The sequence below is a fragment of the Apium graveolens genome, chromosome 7 (assembly GCF_009905375.1).
Source record: "Apium graveolens cultivar Ventura chromosome 7, ASM990537v1, whole genome shotgun sequence".
Lineage (NCBI taxonomy): Eukaryota > Viridiplantae > Streptophyta > Magnoliopsida > Apiales > Apiaceae > Apium > Apium graveolens.
This window is the reverse complement of record NC_133653.1, coordinates 214,523,324-214,541,798: the sequence shown is the minus strand read 5'-3', so window position 1 is coordinate 214,541,798 and position 18,475 is coordinate 214,523,324. Positions and strand designations below refer to the sequence as shown.

The window sequence follows — 18,475 nt, the reverse complement described above, 5'->3', positions numbered from 1 at the left end:
GGGATGTTCGACGGGTTAGCCGATAATCAAAGGAGGTGCTACCCGATTTTCGGAAAATTTAATTACGGAAATACGAGGTCGTACCCAATGGCTATCGGAACGTCGATCGATTATATGTAACTATTTTGTACGAAATCTGATTATGTGTTGTGATGAAATACTTTACAAAAATCGATAACCCTAATTTCATAAAAAGATAAATATACCTATTTTCTGAAAACGAATACCGAACCGACTTTCGAAGACGTGAACCCTAATTGATACGTGTATTATTATATGAAGTATTACGAGTCGAGTTTTGTTAACGTTCAGGTAGATGGTTAGCGGGATATGTCAAGCATAATCGAAGGTCTAAGTTAGGGTGTTTCGACTTTGTAGGTGCTAGTCGGAAAGCCCAAGAGTGGCGTTGGATAGCCTAGTGGACAGTCGGCGAGCTCCGTAAGGTTCCAATCGAAGGACCTAAGTGTTGAAGTTGAATCCAAGGTAATCTAGTGGTTATACGTTAAAGCCTGAGCGTCCGTGTCGGCTAAAGGTCAATCGGTATTAGTTGTAAATCTCTGCAAGATGCCTAGGGGATCTTTCCGTGGGGGTCAGGGCAGAGTTTCAGTTCCTTCCGTGTTAGGCTCCTCTGAGGTGGTTGTGCTGGACTCAAGCGGGTCTGTTGAATTGCTAAACAAAGATAGTATTGTGAGGATTGTAACCTAAGTCATACTTAAACCTGGAAAAGATCTTGGAAAAAGGGGTTGTGTTTATATAATAATGTCGAGTTAGATTATATTAAGTTGTTATTGTTGTTATTGATGACGTCAACTCCTGACCCCGGGGTTGAGGCCGTCACAGTTAGTCCAAGTTCTGATAATCTCTCTCTCCTTTTCTAACTCAGTTTTTAGAGATTTATTCATTTTTAGCACTTCATCTCTCACATAGAAAGCATCATCTCTATCCTTTTGAGTTTGATGGGACATAACTAACTCTTTTTCTAAATAATCATTCCTCTTTTTAAAAGTAAGATTTTCAGAAGTTAATCTTTCACATGTTAAAGTTTGATCACTATAGCTAATAAACATGGTTTTAAGATATAATCTCAACTCAATAATATCATCAGTATGAAAGGCATAAGTTTTTTGAGGTACCTTTAACTTAGAAGCATCAGAACTGCTATCAGCATTTGCCATCAAGACATAGTTCTCCTCATCTTCAGAATCTGAGGTGTCTGTCCAGCTTTTCTTCTTTGTGACAAGTTCCTTGCCTTTGTCACTCTTTCCTTTCTTGCAGTCAGGAGATATGTGGCATTTCTCACCATAGTTGTAGCATTTTACATTTGAATAATCTCCTCTGTCAGACTTTCCTCCTTTGCCTTCAGATTTTATGAAACCCTTCCTATCAGAACTTCTTCCTTTCCTGGAAAACTTCTTTCCCCTTCTGAATTTCATGTAGGCTATCTTTGTGATACCCTTCACCATAAGAGCACACAACTTCATCATCTCTTCATCTGCATCTAATTCAGGTAGACTTTCAGTTTCTAAATCATCATCATCAGAACTTGATGATTCTGAATCAGACTTTATGATGAGAGCTTTTCCTTTTCCTTTCTTTGAGACAGCCACTTTGGGGGATTCCTCCTCAGCATTAAGAGCAACTGTTCTTGAATTTCTCCCATGTCTCTTGCTTCTTTGATCCATCTCAAGTTCATAAGTCTTGAGCATTCCATAAATTTCATCAAGATTAGTTTCATCAAGAGCATAGTTATCTCTTATAATAGTAGCTTTCAAATCCCAACTTTCAGGAAGAGCTAAAAGGAATTTTAGATTTGAATCTTTAATGTCATATTCCTTGTCCACCAGTGACAGATCATTCAAGAGTTTGAAAAATCTGTCATATAAGTCAGTTAATGACTCATCACTTTTTGAGTCAAAGTGCTCGTACTCTTGAGTGAGTATAGTCCTCCTGTTTTTCTTGATTGTATCAGTTCCCTGACACCTTGTCTCTAAAGCATCCCATATCTTCTTTGCAGCCTTACATTGAATTACCCTATTTGACATGACATTATCAACGACACTATGCAGCAAATGCCTTACCTTTGCATCCTTGGCAATAGATGAGATATCTTCAGCTGTGAATTCACTTTTCTCCTTTGGTATAGTCTTTGCTGGCTGATCTGCAACTACAACATAGAGCTTGGTTGGCTTATGCGGTCATTCATAAATTCTGTCAAGGTATTCTGGATCTATAGCTTCCAGAAACATAGCCATCTTCACTTTCCATATGGGATATTCAGACGGTCTCAGCATGGGAACCCTGATAGTCTCATATCGACTATGGGTTTGAGTCTTTGAAGTTTCTTCAGTTTTAGCGGGCTTGGTTGGATTTTCTGCTTCTTCAGACATGATTGTTTTAAATCTTTATTGTATGTGTGTTAACAGATAGGCTTTGATACCACTTGTTAGGTCACACAACACTGTTGAAGAGGGTTGAATACAGTGTAGAATACAATCAAATCGATTTAAAGCACAAGTAACCGAAAACAGATGTATTCGATATAACAAACTCTGTTACAATGGAACTGTTTTCTCTCAGTGATGAAAAAATATCATGAGAGCTACTAGGTTACAATATATGATCTTCTCGATGATCGTAACTCTTATAGAGTAAACCTATGTCTGTGTTTATATAGACACACAGTTACAAGATAACTTCTAGTTGATATGGAATATAATTTTGTCTCCTAAAATATATCAATCAGATATCTTATATAATTCTTCTAGTCCTCGAACTCTTTCCATGCATATCTTATTCCGTATAAGTTTAGATCTTCTTTCCTGTAAATCAGCTTCCTTCCTTAACTATTAGTCCTCCAGTACTTAAGTCCTGATATCCATCTTCTGATATTATCTTCTGATAATCTAAGTCCTGATATCCTTAAGTCCTGACTTCCAGTAAGTCCTGATTTCAGTCAGAACTGATATTTCCTGTTAGTTAAGATCTGAAAACTAAACATGAAACATATTAGACATGACATCTCAAATATATCCAACAATAGGCAATTGTACTTCTAGCTTTTACTGCTAAGGCAGCTTTTTCTAGAGTTATGAGGGGAGTTGTTCCTTCTCGAGGAACCTCCAATTGAATTGGAGAGGATTTAGATAGCTCCCCCTCAGGAGTACTACCCTCAAACCTACCAGTCTGTTAAGACTGTTGTGCACATGAAAGTGAATTAGTGATATAAAAAAACGATAAGTTTCCATGTTTGTGATACGAGTTCCTTTTTCTCAAATAACAAAATAACTGAATAACATTCTAGGGATTTTGTCCTTTTGTAAAACAGGTTCCTTTTGGGAGTTACCTGAGTGGGATTGTGTTTGAGTTTGTGTTTGTGTTGATGTGCTTTATTGAACTTCAGTTTGGTTTTGAAATGTTTTAGCTGCAGTTTTAGCACTAATACATGTGGATAGATTTTCTGAATTCCCTGTTGTGTTGGACCTGTAATGCATTGAACAAATGTACCCTCCTTTTTTTGAGTTTTGTTAGACAAAGATATTGTAAGATATTTTAGTTTCAAGCATTATTGCAGAGAAGACAATATTCAATACAGATATAAGCACATAGGAATCATTACACAAACAAAAGAATTCTTAGAGAAGAATTTGGATTTTCATTAATAATGGAAACAAAGTACATTAAGATATAAATTCAACAAGTGAATCCTAATTCTAACTACTCTAGTTTGGACTCCTTCTTCTATGCCTCCAACCTCCTTGCCCTACACTGATAAGCTCTGGATATGGAGTGTGCAAGAGAAATGATTCTCTCCTGCAACTCTAGGGCAGAAAGGCGTTGCTGCTCAGCTAATCTTGTACGTCTCTCCTGCTCGAGAGACACTTCCATCTCAAAGAAAAGGATGCTGAGTTGATCATCCCATGAGAGTTCATCAACGATCTCTCTTGGAATATCAAAGGGGCTACAAACAACCCCCCCCGGACGGACACGCAGTCCGAAGGGATCAAAGTAAATTTGATCTTCATAAAAATGATGAACAGGCTGATAAGCTCTATGATTAAGTATGTAAAAGACCGGGGCATCAATTTGAGAAAGAGAGAGAGAGATGAACAGGAGGTGAGTTTGAAATCAGATGTTTGTTGAGAGTAGGAGAATGATGAATGAAGCATTTTAATTTATAAAGGGAGAGAAAAAATAGAAACCAATAGACTTTTGAGTTACCCGGATAATAAGAGTAATAATCACATACGCACATTTGACAGTTAGAAATGACTAGTTACTATTCCCTATGCAAGTACTCAAGAATATTAGTTTACTATTTAGAATAACAGTTCCCCATGCAAATAAACAAGTACTCCCTACCAAAAAATAACTACTCCTATCAGCATATAGTCAAATAATTTAACCACTATCAGCATACTCAAAATAACACAAATAATGTACTAGTCTACCAACATTAGACTAACCTATTTTCACATAAATAAGAAATCACAAGAGTATGTAAATGTGTCAATATGTCAGAGAAATTAGAGACAAAGTATGTCAAAAGTATTTTTCTGAACATAATTTATGATTTAAATTTGTTCAGTTTTTCATACTTTTTGCTCCGTTTGATCTGTTATTTATTAACTTCATATACCGAGGATATGAAGTAATAAATATTCTGTTTTCTTAGAAAAAAAATTCCAAGTTCAAATTAATCGAGAAGTCTGGGTATTTATAGTGAAAGTAAATTACTTGTCGAGAACTCAAAAATAGATCTTTGGAGTTGCCTATCGAGAAGTCATTTTGAGAAATGAAGTACATGTCGAGAAGTCATTTTAAATCACTCTTATAGAGAACTTAAACTTGACTTATTGAAATGTCAAATAAATACCCAGTTTGTCCCCAAAAATGGACTGAACTAATTCCAACTCTTACTTGAATAAATTCAAAATAAAATTAGAATGCATTTTCCAAAAGTATTTTACTAAAATAATTTATCAATTTAAATTATCTCAATTCTGAGTTATTGATAAGTTAAAGGATTGTACTTGTAGAGAACTCTGTGAATGAACATTTTTAAAGAACTTTACAAGGACTTATCGATAAGTCATTTTAAACCTATCGAGAAGTCACTCGAGAAGTCAGTAAGTTAACTTATCGAGGACTCACTCGAGAAGTCCTAAAGTGACTTGTCGAGAAGTCAATTGATACTTATCGAGAACTCAGTTTTCTAAATACTTTTAGTTATTGTAATTCTGCCTTGAGTTAATTTTACATATTAAGGATGTAAATTAACAACTAAGCAGTTCACTCAGAATTTGAAAGATTCCAAGTTAATTAAATTTGAAAGACAAATATACAGAGATTTCTGAAATATTTATAATTCATTTTTCAGTTAATTTCTAATTTAATCAAATTAATTTTGATTTATTGGAGATTAATCTGTTGCACAACATTTGCTGAGTTCTTGCCTTAGGATGAAGAATTGAGCATTCCAATTTCACCTATAAGTCTAGTGAAAGTTGCTTCATCCAAAGGTTTAGTAAAAATATCAGCTAGTTGTTTTTATGTTGGTACAAAAATGAGCTCAATGTTACCATTAGTAGCATGTTCTCTAATGAAATGGTACCTCACATCAATGTGCTTTGTCCTAGAATGATTAACTAGATTAGCTACTATAGATATAGCACTAGTATTGTCACACATGATAGGAATTTTATGTAACACTAGGCCATAATCTATTAGCTGATTTCTAATCCAAAGCACTTGAACACAACAACTCCCTGCAGCTATGTATTCAGCTTCAGCTGTAGAAGTTGATACAGATTATTATTTCTTGATGTACCAAGATACAAGTCTTTGTCCAAGAAATTGACAGCTTCCACCGGTACTTTTTCTGTCAACCCAGCATCCAGTAAAATCTGCATATGTGTATCCAACAGCTTCAAAACCAGTTCCCTTAGGATACCATAATCCCAAGTTTGGAGTTCCCTTCAAATATCTGAAAATCCTCTTTACGGCCATCAAATGTGATTCTTTTGGATTGGCTTGAAATCTTGCACATAGACATGTTGCAAACATGATGTCTAGTCTACTTGCTGTCAAGTAAAGCAATGATCCAATCGTCCCTCTGTAGCTTGAGATATCTACATTATTGCCCTTTTTATCTTCATCCAACCTTGTTGCAATAGACATAGGTGTAGATGCAGGTGAACAATCAACCATTCCAAACTTTTTCAAGAGATCCTTGACATATTTAGTTTGGTTGATGAAGATATTATCACTTCTTTGGCTGACTTGAAGTCCAAGGAAGTAACTTAGTTCCCCCATCATACTTATTTCATATTCACTTTGCATAAGCTTGGAGAATCTTTGGCATAACTTCTCATTAGTAGAACCAAAGATAATATCATCTACATAGATCTGAACTAGGATCATATCTTCACCATGTTTCTTGTAGAAGAGAGTCTTATTCATGGTTCCCATAGTAAAACCGTGCTTCAATAGGAAATCTGATAATGTGTCCATATAGAGCCTTGAGTAACGTATACACAAAGTTGGGAAATTTTGGATCCTCAAAGCCAGGAGGTTGTTGCACATAAACTTCTTCTTCTAGCTCACCATTCAGAAAGGCACTTTTAACATCTATTTGATACACTTTAATATTTGAATGTGCAGCAAATTCTAGAAATATTCTTATAGCTTCAAGTCTTGCAACAGGAGCAAAAGTTTCATCATAATCAATCCCTTCTTCTTGTGAGTAGCCTTTTGCAACCAACCTTGCTTTGTTTCTGGTGACTATACCATTTTCATCCATTTTGTTCCTGAACACCCATTTTGTTTCAATAATGCTTCTGTTCTTTGGTGCAGGAACTAACTTCCAGACTTTGCATCTTTCAAACTGATTCAGCTCTTCCTGCATGGCAGATATCCAGTCAGGATCCAGCAAAGCTTCATCAATTATCTAAGGCTCTACTTGAGACAGAAAACATGCATGTAGGCACTCATTAGCAGTTGCACTTATAGTCCTCACACCAGTAGTAGGATCACCAATAATTGCTTCTCTGGTGTGACTTCTATCCCATTTCCTAGTGTGAGTTTGTTGACTTATGTGTTCATTATTTTATCCATTATTAGTATGACTGGTAGATCCGTCTTCTCTTTCTCCCCCTGAGTTTGTGCCATCAAGATCAGGTGTTTGAGATGAGCTTCAATTACCATGATTTCCATGTTCAGTAGACTCTTCATTCATCATTTGTTGTGCATTGACTTCATCTTCTCCATCAGAATCACTATCAATGTTGAGGTTTTCAAATATAAGGGCTTCAGCTTCTTTATTATCAAGGCATTCCAATCCTGGACACTTGTTATCATCAAAGGTCACATCTGTGCTTTCCGTAATCTTCTTTTGATTAGTCACATACACTTTGTAGGCTGTTCTTTCCAGTAAATATCCCAGAAAAATTTCTTCAAAGACTTTTGAATCAAATTTTCCCACATATTCAGAATTGTCTTTCAAAATGTAACACTTGCTTCCATACACATGAAGATGCTTTACAGTAGGCTTTCTCTTGGACATGATTGAGTAGGGTGACTTGCCATGTGCCTTATTAATGAGATATATGTTCTGAGTATAACAAGCAATATTGACAGCCTCCTCCCAGAAACTTGTTGGCAACTTGGCATCTTGCAGCATTGTTCTAGCTGCTTCAACCAATGTTATGTTCTTTCTTTCAACTACTCCATTTTGTTGAGGTGTCCTGGCAGCTGAGAATTCTTGAATAATGCCTTTGCCTTTGCAGAATTCACTTAATGTAGCATTTCTGAATTCTGTTCCATTGTCACTTCTCAGTCTTTTTACATAATTGAAATCTTTAGCCTGCTTTTCTATCTTCTTGATGTGCTCAATTATGATAAGTGGAGTTTCATCTTTAGAGTACATGAACTCTACCCAAGTGTATCTTGAGAAATCATCCATCATCACAAGTGCATATCTGTTCCTTGAGATTGATAAGACATTTACTGGTCCAAACAAGTCCATGTGAATAAGTTGCAAGGATGCACTAATAGAATTCACAGTTTTTGACTTGTGAATAGATCTTTTCATCTTTCCTTTCTGATAAGCTTCACAGACTTTAACTTGAGCAAACTCGAGCTTGGGCATGTCTCTTACTAACTCCCTTTTGACTAAGTTGTTAATTGCCTTGAAAATCAAATGAGACAACTTCTTGTGCCATAGCTTGCTTTGTTCTTCTGATGCCTTGGTGTAGAAGCTGCAAATACCATCCTTATTTGTTGAGTCCAAGTCTGCAACAAACAAGCTTCCTTTCCTTGCTCCTTTCAGAGCAATTTTACCAGTTTTCTTGCTGATAAAGGTGCATTCTTCTTTATTGAATAAAATTTCAAAGCCTTTGTCTGCAAATTGGCTAACACTGAGAAGATTCACCTCAAGACCAGCTACTAGTGCTACATCATCAATGACAACATTTTCAGAAACAATCTTGCCATATCCCATTGTGAATCCTTTGTTGTTGTCTCCAAAGGTCACCAATGGGCCAGCTTTCTCCTCGAACTGTGATAGCAGGACCTTATCACCTGTCATATGTCTGGAACATCCACTGTCAATGATCCATATGACTTTCTTCACTTTGCCCTGCACACAATGAGATTCAGGCGTGTTTAGTAATCCAAGCAGTGTTGGGTACTTTCTTCTTGATAACTGATTTAGCAGAAGTAAAGTGATTTATTTCAGATAAAATAGGGTTTAATGATTATTGCGCATTTTCCCTTTCTGATGTTGACTCAATTTATGTTTCTTTTAGGTTTACTCTCAGTTTGTGACAACTCTTCATCACTTTCAAATTGTAAGGGATGCAATCAAACTTATCACAAAATTAGTAAAGATCATCTAAATCTGCTTCATTGTATTTGCAAGTTCCTTCAGTTGGCTTACTAACACCCTTTTTACAAAGATGGGTTAGATGATTTGTAGAACTACATATTCCACACTTCTTACGAGGAATATCTGCAACATAGTTCAGATTGTTGCCTTTATTTTTCCCAATTCTTTCACTTCTATTTTTCTTCTTCTTACTTGCATCTTCAATCTTGGTTTCTTTGACAGGATTCTTGGTACTTTGGTTGTCCATGAGATTTTCTTCAGCCTTAGAAGATTGAATTGAATCTGTATTCTTCTTTTCATTATCCTCATCTGCAATTTCTTGCTTGATAATCAATTCTTCTTCACTACGTTTACCTCAAAAGTCCTAAATACTGGTGACCCAACATTTTTCAGCATTGCTGGAACATTTTCACTCTTTGTTGCTTTTCCTCTGTCACCAGTGTTTTTCTTCTTGTTGTTTAAGGTATTATAATCAAGACCAATGATAATGTTTGTACATGGTTTGTTTTTCTCATGGTACTGACCAACCAATTCAGATGCATTCTTGAAGGACTTCAACTTTACTTCACTTTTCTCCAGTTTTTCTCTTAGCACACCCTCAATCTCATTTGCACACTTGGGCTTGTTTTTCAGATAGCCATTTTCTTGTTTCAAGGCTTCAAGCTCCACTATCAACAATTCAGCTTCTTATTTTTCACTTTCAAGCTTCTCATTTAACTTTTTGAAACATTTCTGTGCTCATTTTTTCAACAGTTTCCTTATATTGATTCTCATGTAAATCAGTGGAGGTAAGAGTTGGTACCTGTGATTTAGATGAGGATGATTCTCCTTGCTCCCGGGCCATGAGTGCATAGTTTCCAAGTTCTTCATCTTCATCATTTTCAGAATCATCCCAACTTTTACCTTCTGTAATATAGGCTTTGCTTTGTTGTTTCGTCAGAAGAGCTTCATACTTTGCTTCATGTTCAAGATAAGCCATATCTTTCTTTGCTTTCTTGGGTTTCCTGCATTTTGTAGCAAAGTGACCTAGTTCATCACAGCTGAAGCACCTTATATTAGATCTGTCAACAGATCCAGTTTTGTAAGCACTTTTGCTATCAGAATTGTACTTCCCTTTCTCTTTCCAGCTGCTGGCTTTGTTAAAATACTTTCCTTTACTTTTGAAGTATCTTGGCTTCCTTACTCTAATGTTAGAAAATTTTCTAGCCAGGTAGGCCATTGACTGATCTAGCTCATCCAGTTCTTCAAGATTGTAGAACTCATCCTTTTCTAATTCTAGTATGACTTGCTCATGTGAATTAATTGTTCTCTGCTCACTAGTTGAGGCAACTGAGGTATGATATCTGGGTTCATCATTGGATATTTGGCCTTCATTTACTATTAAAGCACTTGAACCATCTACAACATGTCCTTGGCCAGATTTCAATGATTGCCTTTGAATCATCTCTAGTTCATAGGTTTTGAGAATTCCATATAGAACTTCCAGAGTTATCCTGCTCAAGTCTCTCTCTTCCCTGATTGCTGAGATTTTCTGTTCCAAATGATCAGGAAGAGTAAGCAAGAACTTTATATTCACCTCTTCAGCTTCATAGTACTTGTCATGAAGCTGCAAGTCATTTATCAGCTTATTAAATCTTTCAAACACTTTAGTAATGCTTTCCTTGGGCTTAGCCATAAAACCCTCGTACTGTGAAATCATTATTCTTCTTTGATTAGATCTAACTTCCTCAGTTCCTTCACAGAGTATTTCAATCTTCTCCCATATTTGCTTAGCAGTGTCACAGTTGACAATGTTATTGTACATCACATTGTCAAGTGACTCAATCAATATCAATTGTAAGCTGCTGTCCGGGGAGACTTTCTCCTTTTCAGGGTCAGAATACTCATCTGGATCTTTAGGAGCATAATGAGCTGGTATGACCATTTCTCCATCTGTAGATTCCTCAACTCTTACCATAGGAATGAAGGGTCCATTCTTGAGAATCTGAACATAGAGTGGATTGGCCATCTTGATAAACTGCATCATTTTTTTTCCAAAGAGTGTAGTTAGCTTTGTCAAAGGTAGGGATTTTGATGCTACTGATTTTCTGTGTATTCATTCTTCCAAGATCTTGAATCTGTTTTCTTTCAGATTTTGCTCTGATACCACTTGTTAGGTAATGAATCACACACAAGGGGGGGGGGGTGAATGTGTTTTTCTGATTTTAGGCTTTTATTGAAAGATAATGGTTGAACAAAGTAAATTAAATCATGTATTGGAAAAGTGTTCATGAAGAAATTAAACTTGCACAAACTAAAGAACACAGATCATCAAAACTCACTTAATTTTTATATTAAAAATTAAGATGCTTTGCTACAAAATTTCTAAGCTCTTCGAAGTTAAAGAGCTCAGCTTCTTCTCGAGAGTGTTACAAGAATTTTGATCTAAATTGTTACATCTAACTAGAGGACCAGTGTTAACTTTATAGCTCAGTTAACTGCTGGTTTACAGGGTGGATAATAAACATGCTATTAGTTTTTCTAAACTGTCACTTGTCATTTCTATTTATAGAAAAGTAAATCTTCTATTTATGGCTTAGCATATCTTTAGTATCCCGTGTTTACTTTAATTTTCCTCTGTCAGTTAATCTTTGCCATTGATCTTGCACACACTTCAAGCTACTTTTTGTAGACTTGTCAATCCAGCTGTTGGATTGTTTGTTGATTGTTTATCTTGGATATTAAACTGATCTGCAATTCTATACTTTGAGATTGTACCTCGAGATTTCCAGTTTGATTCATTTGAACACTTGATATCTCGATAAGTATAAAGGCTTATCGAGATCTCTAGTACTCCATAATGAGTTTTTCTTGTAGAGGTCTTCAGCTCATCGAGATCTCTAATCTTCATAACTTCACTTGACTTGTAGATATCTCTGAGTTCTTGAATGGATATAGACTTGTCGATAACTCTGAGTTCTTTAGTGAAAGAATGACTTGTCGATATCTTTTTGAGTTCTCGAGTAGCTTTCCTGACTTCTCTACTCCCGGTGGATATTGCTTATCCGTTGAGTAGATATTTCTCATTTATCGAGTAGATGTATAGCTTATCCGTCGAGTAGATATTGTTCATTCGTCGAGTAGATATTGTTCATCCATCGAGTGGATATATATAGCTCATCCGTCGAGTAGATATTGCTTATCCGTCGGTACTCTCTGGAGTTTGAATGACTTCTCTATAATATTAAATCTGTGACTTGTAGAGATCTTGACTTAGAACATTTTTCTCCAAACAAATTTATTCAACTTCAAGCTTCTTCAAAATTCTTCTGAGGCATGATCTTTTTGATCTTCTTCCAGATAGAATCCTTAGGCTTGATACTGTTTTAGGAAAAAGATTCCAGTCAGCTCCTTTGCATTTTTACAGACTTTAAGTGTTACAAGTACAGAATAAAAATTCAGATAACAATACAACTAAATTAGGGTTGGCCCCAAGCTTAACTGATTACTGAAAATAACTATTTATTAATCTTCCACTCAGATCATAGATGCTAATGACATTGTTAGCTCCAGTAATCTTTGACATCATCTATTATATATTACAATCTCCCCCAACTTGTTCATTATGAAATTATGCATAAGTTCTGATTGATGATGTCAAAGCTAAGTGCTGGTTACACTCTCTACCAGCAGGTTCTATCACTACTTGGGAGGATCTTGCTCAAAAATTTCTTACTAAATTCTTCCCTATGGTGAAGACAGCTGCAATGAGGAATGCTCCTACTCAATTTGTGCAGCAATTAGGAGAATCTCTATGTGAAGCTTGGGAGCGCTACAAGGAGATTCTTAGGAAGTGTCCTCATCATGGAATGCCTGATTGGATGATCATCAATTTCTTTTACAATGCTTTGGGAGCTCCTTCAAGACCCATACTCGATGCAGCATCAGGTAGAGCATTATGGGCAAAGAGCTATGAGGAAGCTTATGATATAATTGAACTGATGGTTGCTAATGAATTATAGTATCCAACTCAGAGATTACCACATGGCAAGGTAGCAGGAGTTCTAGAAGTGGATACAACTACGGCTATCACTGCTCAACTAAAGGTGTTGTCTATGAAGATCGATTCTCTGGCTAACTATGGTGTTAATCAGATTCCAGTATTTATGAGCTGTGTGTAGGTTCATATACGATGGAGCAATGCGCTATATCTAGTAAATTAGCTTAGTTTGTGAGCAACTTTCAGAGATCGCAGCAACCAGTTCCAGCCACTTATCATCCTGACAACTGGAATCACCCTAACTTCAGCTGGAGCAAAAATCAGAGCGCGAGATACTGGCGTCGAGGTTGATTAGCCACCTGATCCTCCACCCGAGGAGGGTGATCATCCCACTAACTAGGTATTTCTGAAATCCTTATTATTACCTTCAATGAGGACATTGAAAATTTTAAGTTTGGGGGTGATAATATAAGGATTAGTTTGTGTGTGTCCATATAGATTCATATAAATTCATATTGCATGTTTGCTTGTATTTCATTCCTATTTTTGCATGATTGTTCATATAGGACATTTTTATTTATATTTTTATGTGAGTTCATATAGTTGCATGTGCATGCATATACCATGATCCCTTAGGTTGAGCTATTATTATCTGATAAGTTGATGTTAATTTGAGTGTAGTGATGATGAATAGAGGGTTGTTTAAGTCTTAATGAATTGATTTGCATGCCAGAAACAAAAACATTCACAAAGTCTTATAGGATTGCTTTTGATCTAGATCATGATCATATTTATTTATTTGTTGAGATTTAATCACTTGTTTATATCTAGAAATTTTTGGTATTCTCGTGATGACGTAAAAATACTGATTTTTAAACTAAAGAAAAACTTGGATTTCATTACTAGTTATTATAAGGTTAGGTGTCAAATGGCTAGTAGCCGGCTCATATTTTATGAGTAGTCTAGGGTTGAATGAGATGGAGCGAAACACACTCATTCAGAAATTGAAAAAAAGAGCAAAAGAAAAAAAAAGAAAAAGAAAAAAAATTGTTTTATGCATAATTGACCAATAGTAAGCTCTTTAATACTCTAGTTATTAAGTTCTTAGGGGACTTAGTGCCTAGTGACCTAAGGCTTTTATGGTTTGGGATCCGCTAACATAACGCTCGCTATATGGTATTATTGCATAAGTCTTTTGGGACCTCATTCATTGCACGGTCAATTAAGCATTTTTGTTATGTGTTCAATAATAGCATGAATCGTTGTGTAATTCTAGTAGAAAGGAGGTGTTGTGGGTCATTATATGTTTAACGTCTATTCTAGTTATAAACTTGTGATTATTTTGATGATAGATAAGTTATAATTATTGATCTAGTATCGAGAGTATTCCTGTTAAGCATTCTACACATGCATGTTCTGGTTTGTGAGTTGATTTGTGAGATTTATTCGAACTCTGTTTTGAGGTATTGCATTCTTAGAGGCGTTAGCTTATTTATTTGGTTATGATTATTCTGAGGGGATCGACTGTATTATCATTTAGTTGCATTCACGTAGTTGCATTCATACATTAGGATGTTTTGTAGTTTTGAGTCTGTTTATGCTTGAGGAAAACATCGATTCAAGTTTGGGGGTGTGATAAATGGATTTTATATCTACTTCAGGCATAAGTTAAATGAAGAAAGGAGATTTTAAAGGAAATATGCTGAAAAGATCTAAGAATTGGAAGCCTAGGCCACTCTCAATTTGTAGATAATCTCATTAGCTTCGCGTGGGCAGTTGAATTGCCTAATTCTGACGAGCAGAACTCAAGATACGACCAAAAGAAGAATCAGCAGAAAAATCTAGAAGTCAGGCGCGGCCGCCCCCAAAACCACCGCGGCCGCCCCGCCCTTTTTGCCCCAGAATCCTTATTTTAGTAGAATTTGATGATTTTGAGAGTCCAGGTCCACTAGGGGCTTATATATAATTATAAAAAGACGTTTTTAACAACAAGGAGCCAAGAGAGAGCAATAAGAAGACCTAGAGAGCACAAGACGGCTACAGAAAAGAAGACTTTTGTTTTTTTTAGTATAGTTGATACTTGGATGCTTGTTTTCGATTTGTCTTTGAACCCTAGTACTCTTATATTATTTATTATTATGTTTTCATTGGAACCCATAGTGACGATGAGTTCGATTATGAACTAATCGTTATCGTGGGGTTCTAACGGATTTACTTATGGATTTCTATAGTTAATTTATTTCAATATCTTGGCGTGTGGTGATTGATTGATATCCTAGTATTAGTTGTGCTTATTCATCTTATGTGCGTAGCTAACATGTAAGATAGCGTGTTAATCTCTATTGAAGCGATAATGAATATAGAGATTTAGAACTTGCCATGCTAGCATAGGTTCATGTATTTATTATGCATGATTCGTAGGTAATTTTAACCATCTTACCTGCCCTATGTAATCACGATATATAACTTGTTCATTAAACCTTTATGTTGTCAAATTCTATAGACATATAGGGTCTCAACATAATTAATGTCTATTCAGCTTCTATCTCTTTTGTGGATGTCTGGTAGTAGAGTATTCGTACAATGAAAGTTGGCGTCTACTAGTTTCATGTTATCTGATTAGTTGTCATCACCATTGCATGCTAAGGTTAAGAACAATGACTTTGAATGAAGTAGTAATGAAGTTAGAATCCCATGTTTGTCTCATATAGGTAATTTAACCTCAATTCTCTTAGTTAATATTATTTAGTATAATCTCTTAGTTAAACAAAACCAATTGGTTATTTGTCTTAGCATTGAACGATAGCCATATCACTGTTGCATAAGGGCATAAATTGAAGTTAACCTAAACCAGTCTCTGTGGGAACGAACTAGAAAGAATTCTATATTACTTGTGAATGCGTATACTTGCTGGTAATTTTAGCGTGTGTTTTCGCCCTAACAAGTTTTTGGCGCCGTTGCCGGGGACTCGGTGTTAATTTTAGTTTATGTGTTTAAAATCGGTGGTCGTTAAAGTTCACTGACTTGGATCCTTTTTCTTACAAGGTTTACTTTAGTCGTGAGTTTCAGATACTCTAGTTTTTATTACTATGGGAGAACCAGTAGCACTAACGAAAGCGTTGATGGATTTTTCTCAACCAAAGATCAATGACATTCAATCTAGCATTGTCAGGCCAGCTATCGCATCTAATACCTTTGAGATCAAGCCTGGCATAATTCAGATGGAACATAATTCAATCTAGTTGGGGGGTTCTCCAACGGAAGATCCTAATATGCATATTAGGGATTTCATCGAGATTTGTGACACCTTCAAGTTCAACAATATTTCTGGAGATGCTGTGAAGCTGAGACTGTTCCCTTTTTCTCTGAGGGATAAAGCTAAGTGCTGGTTACAGTTTCTACCAGCAGGTTCTATCACTACTTGGGAGGATCTCGCTCAGAAATTTTTTACTAAATTCTTCCCTATGGCGAAGACAACTGCAATGAGGAATGCTCTTACTCAATTTGCGCAGCAATCAGGCGAATATCTATATGAAGCTTGGGAGTACTACAAGGAGATGCTTAGGAAGTGTTCTCATCATGGAATGCCTGATTGGATGATCATCAATTGCTTTCACAATTATGGGCAAAGAGCTATGAGGAAGCTTAGGATATAATTGAACTGATGGCTGCTAATGAATATCAGTATCCAACTCAGAGATTGCCACATGGCAAGGTAGGAGGAGTTCTTGAAGTGGATATAGCTACGGCTATCACTGCTCAACTAAAGGCGTTGTCTATGAAGATCGATTCTCTGGCTAACTATGGTGTTAATCAGATAACCGGTGTTTGTGAGCTGTGTGACGGAGCAATGCACTATATCTAGTGAATCAGCTCAGTTTGTGAGCAACTTTCAGAGATCGCAACAACCAATTCCAACCACTTATCATCCTAACTACTGAAATCATCCTAACTTCAACTGGAGCAAAAATCAGAGTGCGATGCAACAGCCTTATCAGCTGTATACAGCAAAGCAATTCAACCCTCCTGATTTTCAACAACCGCAATATGCATCAAGACAACAACTCCAACTTCAACAACAAAGTCATGGAGGTGCAGATCTATCTTCAAATTAAAAATGTCTGAATTGGAGGAGTTGCGGCTTATGTGCAAAAACCAGGCTCTTATATGTCAAAGCCGATTTGGTTGCCTCTTTCTCTCTCTCTAAGATGTAGAGCTACTAGGGTTTTCTCAAAAATATGATATTTCTTCTAAACCCTAATAATATACATCTTAATGCATATATAGGGAGAGAGGGGATTCGGGCCTAACCCTAATCATAATGGGCTTCTAAAAGGACCCATTCATATTTGGGTTTATATTATTATTAACTTCGAATTCTAATATATACAATTAATCAAGGCTCACTTAATTAATTTAATAATTAAATTCAAATTAACAATAATAAAATATTTAAATTCATAATTTAAATAACACTCTGTTTTAAACGTTCATTGTGTGTGACCCTTTAGATTATTATTACGTTGACAATAATTTTATTTTCTAATAATAAAATTATACATAATGAGTGGCATCTAGTAATACATTATTGCTCCCTAAGTAATAATAATAATTGGTGATTCAATTAAACCTTTCGTGAATAATATATAATGTAATATAATCCCTTTAGCCTTATATTATAGATCAAACTCGAGGCATGCATTGTGTCAACCTCTGTTAACGTTTAATCCTTCTTTCCTTGATCATTGAGTAAACTATTAAACAAATCAGTATTTGAGCACGACCATGCATTTTATAGTCTTACTCAATCAAGAGGCCAATAATATCTCTCCTTTAATAAAGAAGGGCTAAATCCCATCTAGATCATTCATATTTCTCATATGATTCATAATATACCCACTGTCTACTTTTATTATTACCCGGTCAAGGATAACTTTCAATAGCATCAAAGTATATTAATTCTCGTATAGAAATATAATGATTTTAGGTCACAGGACCAATACATCATTATCACTGTGAGATTAACTTATGACACTTTAAACATATAGTATCTCACAACGGGTCAATCCAGCACCATGTATTTAATACATGTGCATGTGTTTTGACTTTAGTATCACCATACCTATGATCAATGAGATGTGATCATCAGTCAACAAACACACTAGTCTCAACATATTTATTATCATCCCTTAATAATAATACTTGACTAGGGACCTTTAGAAATATCAATACTATTCTCATAATCTCATTTCTAAGTCATGTACTTAGAGATATAGATTTACATATCATATTCCAAGTACATTTATTAATCTAACCTTTTATCGCAGAAAATAAAGATATAATAAATTACTAAAGAATAATCCATAGAATCATAATTAATAATCCAAATGTTTCATAATATATACATAATAGTGTGTCTCTGGGGAAAAAACACTATCAAAATATTTATTAGTCAAACCAAATATATTTATGATCTTTAAAAGAAGTTTGACTTAATGGATTGCACATCTGCAAAAACTCCCATGCCCACTTGATGGGGAAGAAAATAAGGCTTGGGTATGTAATTAATGTTGCATTAATCATATCAGAATTGGGCCAACAACTAGGCCCAT

At 35.6% G+C, this 18,475-nt stretch overlaps 2 non-coding genes across 2 annotated transcripts; both read right to left on the bottom strand.

The window, feature by feature from the left end:
• Positions 1-12,627: 12,627 nt before the first annotated feature.
• LOC141675387 (small nucleolar RNA R71) lies at positions 12,628-12,734 on the bottom strand. The gene has a single exon (XR_012556043.1). It is a non-coding gene; the product is annotated as a small nucleolar RNA R71 (small nucleolar RNA).
• A 3,608-nt stretch (positions 12,735-16,342) lies between these two features.
• LOC141675880 (small nucleolar RNA R71) lies at positions 16,343-16,449 on the bottom strand. The gene has a single exon (XR_012556508.1). It is a non-coding gene; the product is annotated as a small nucleolar RNA R71 (small nucleolar RNA).
• Positions 16,450-18,475: the final 2,026 nt, after the last annotated feature.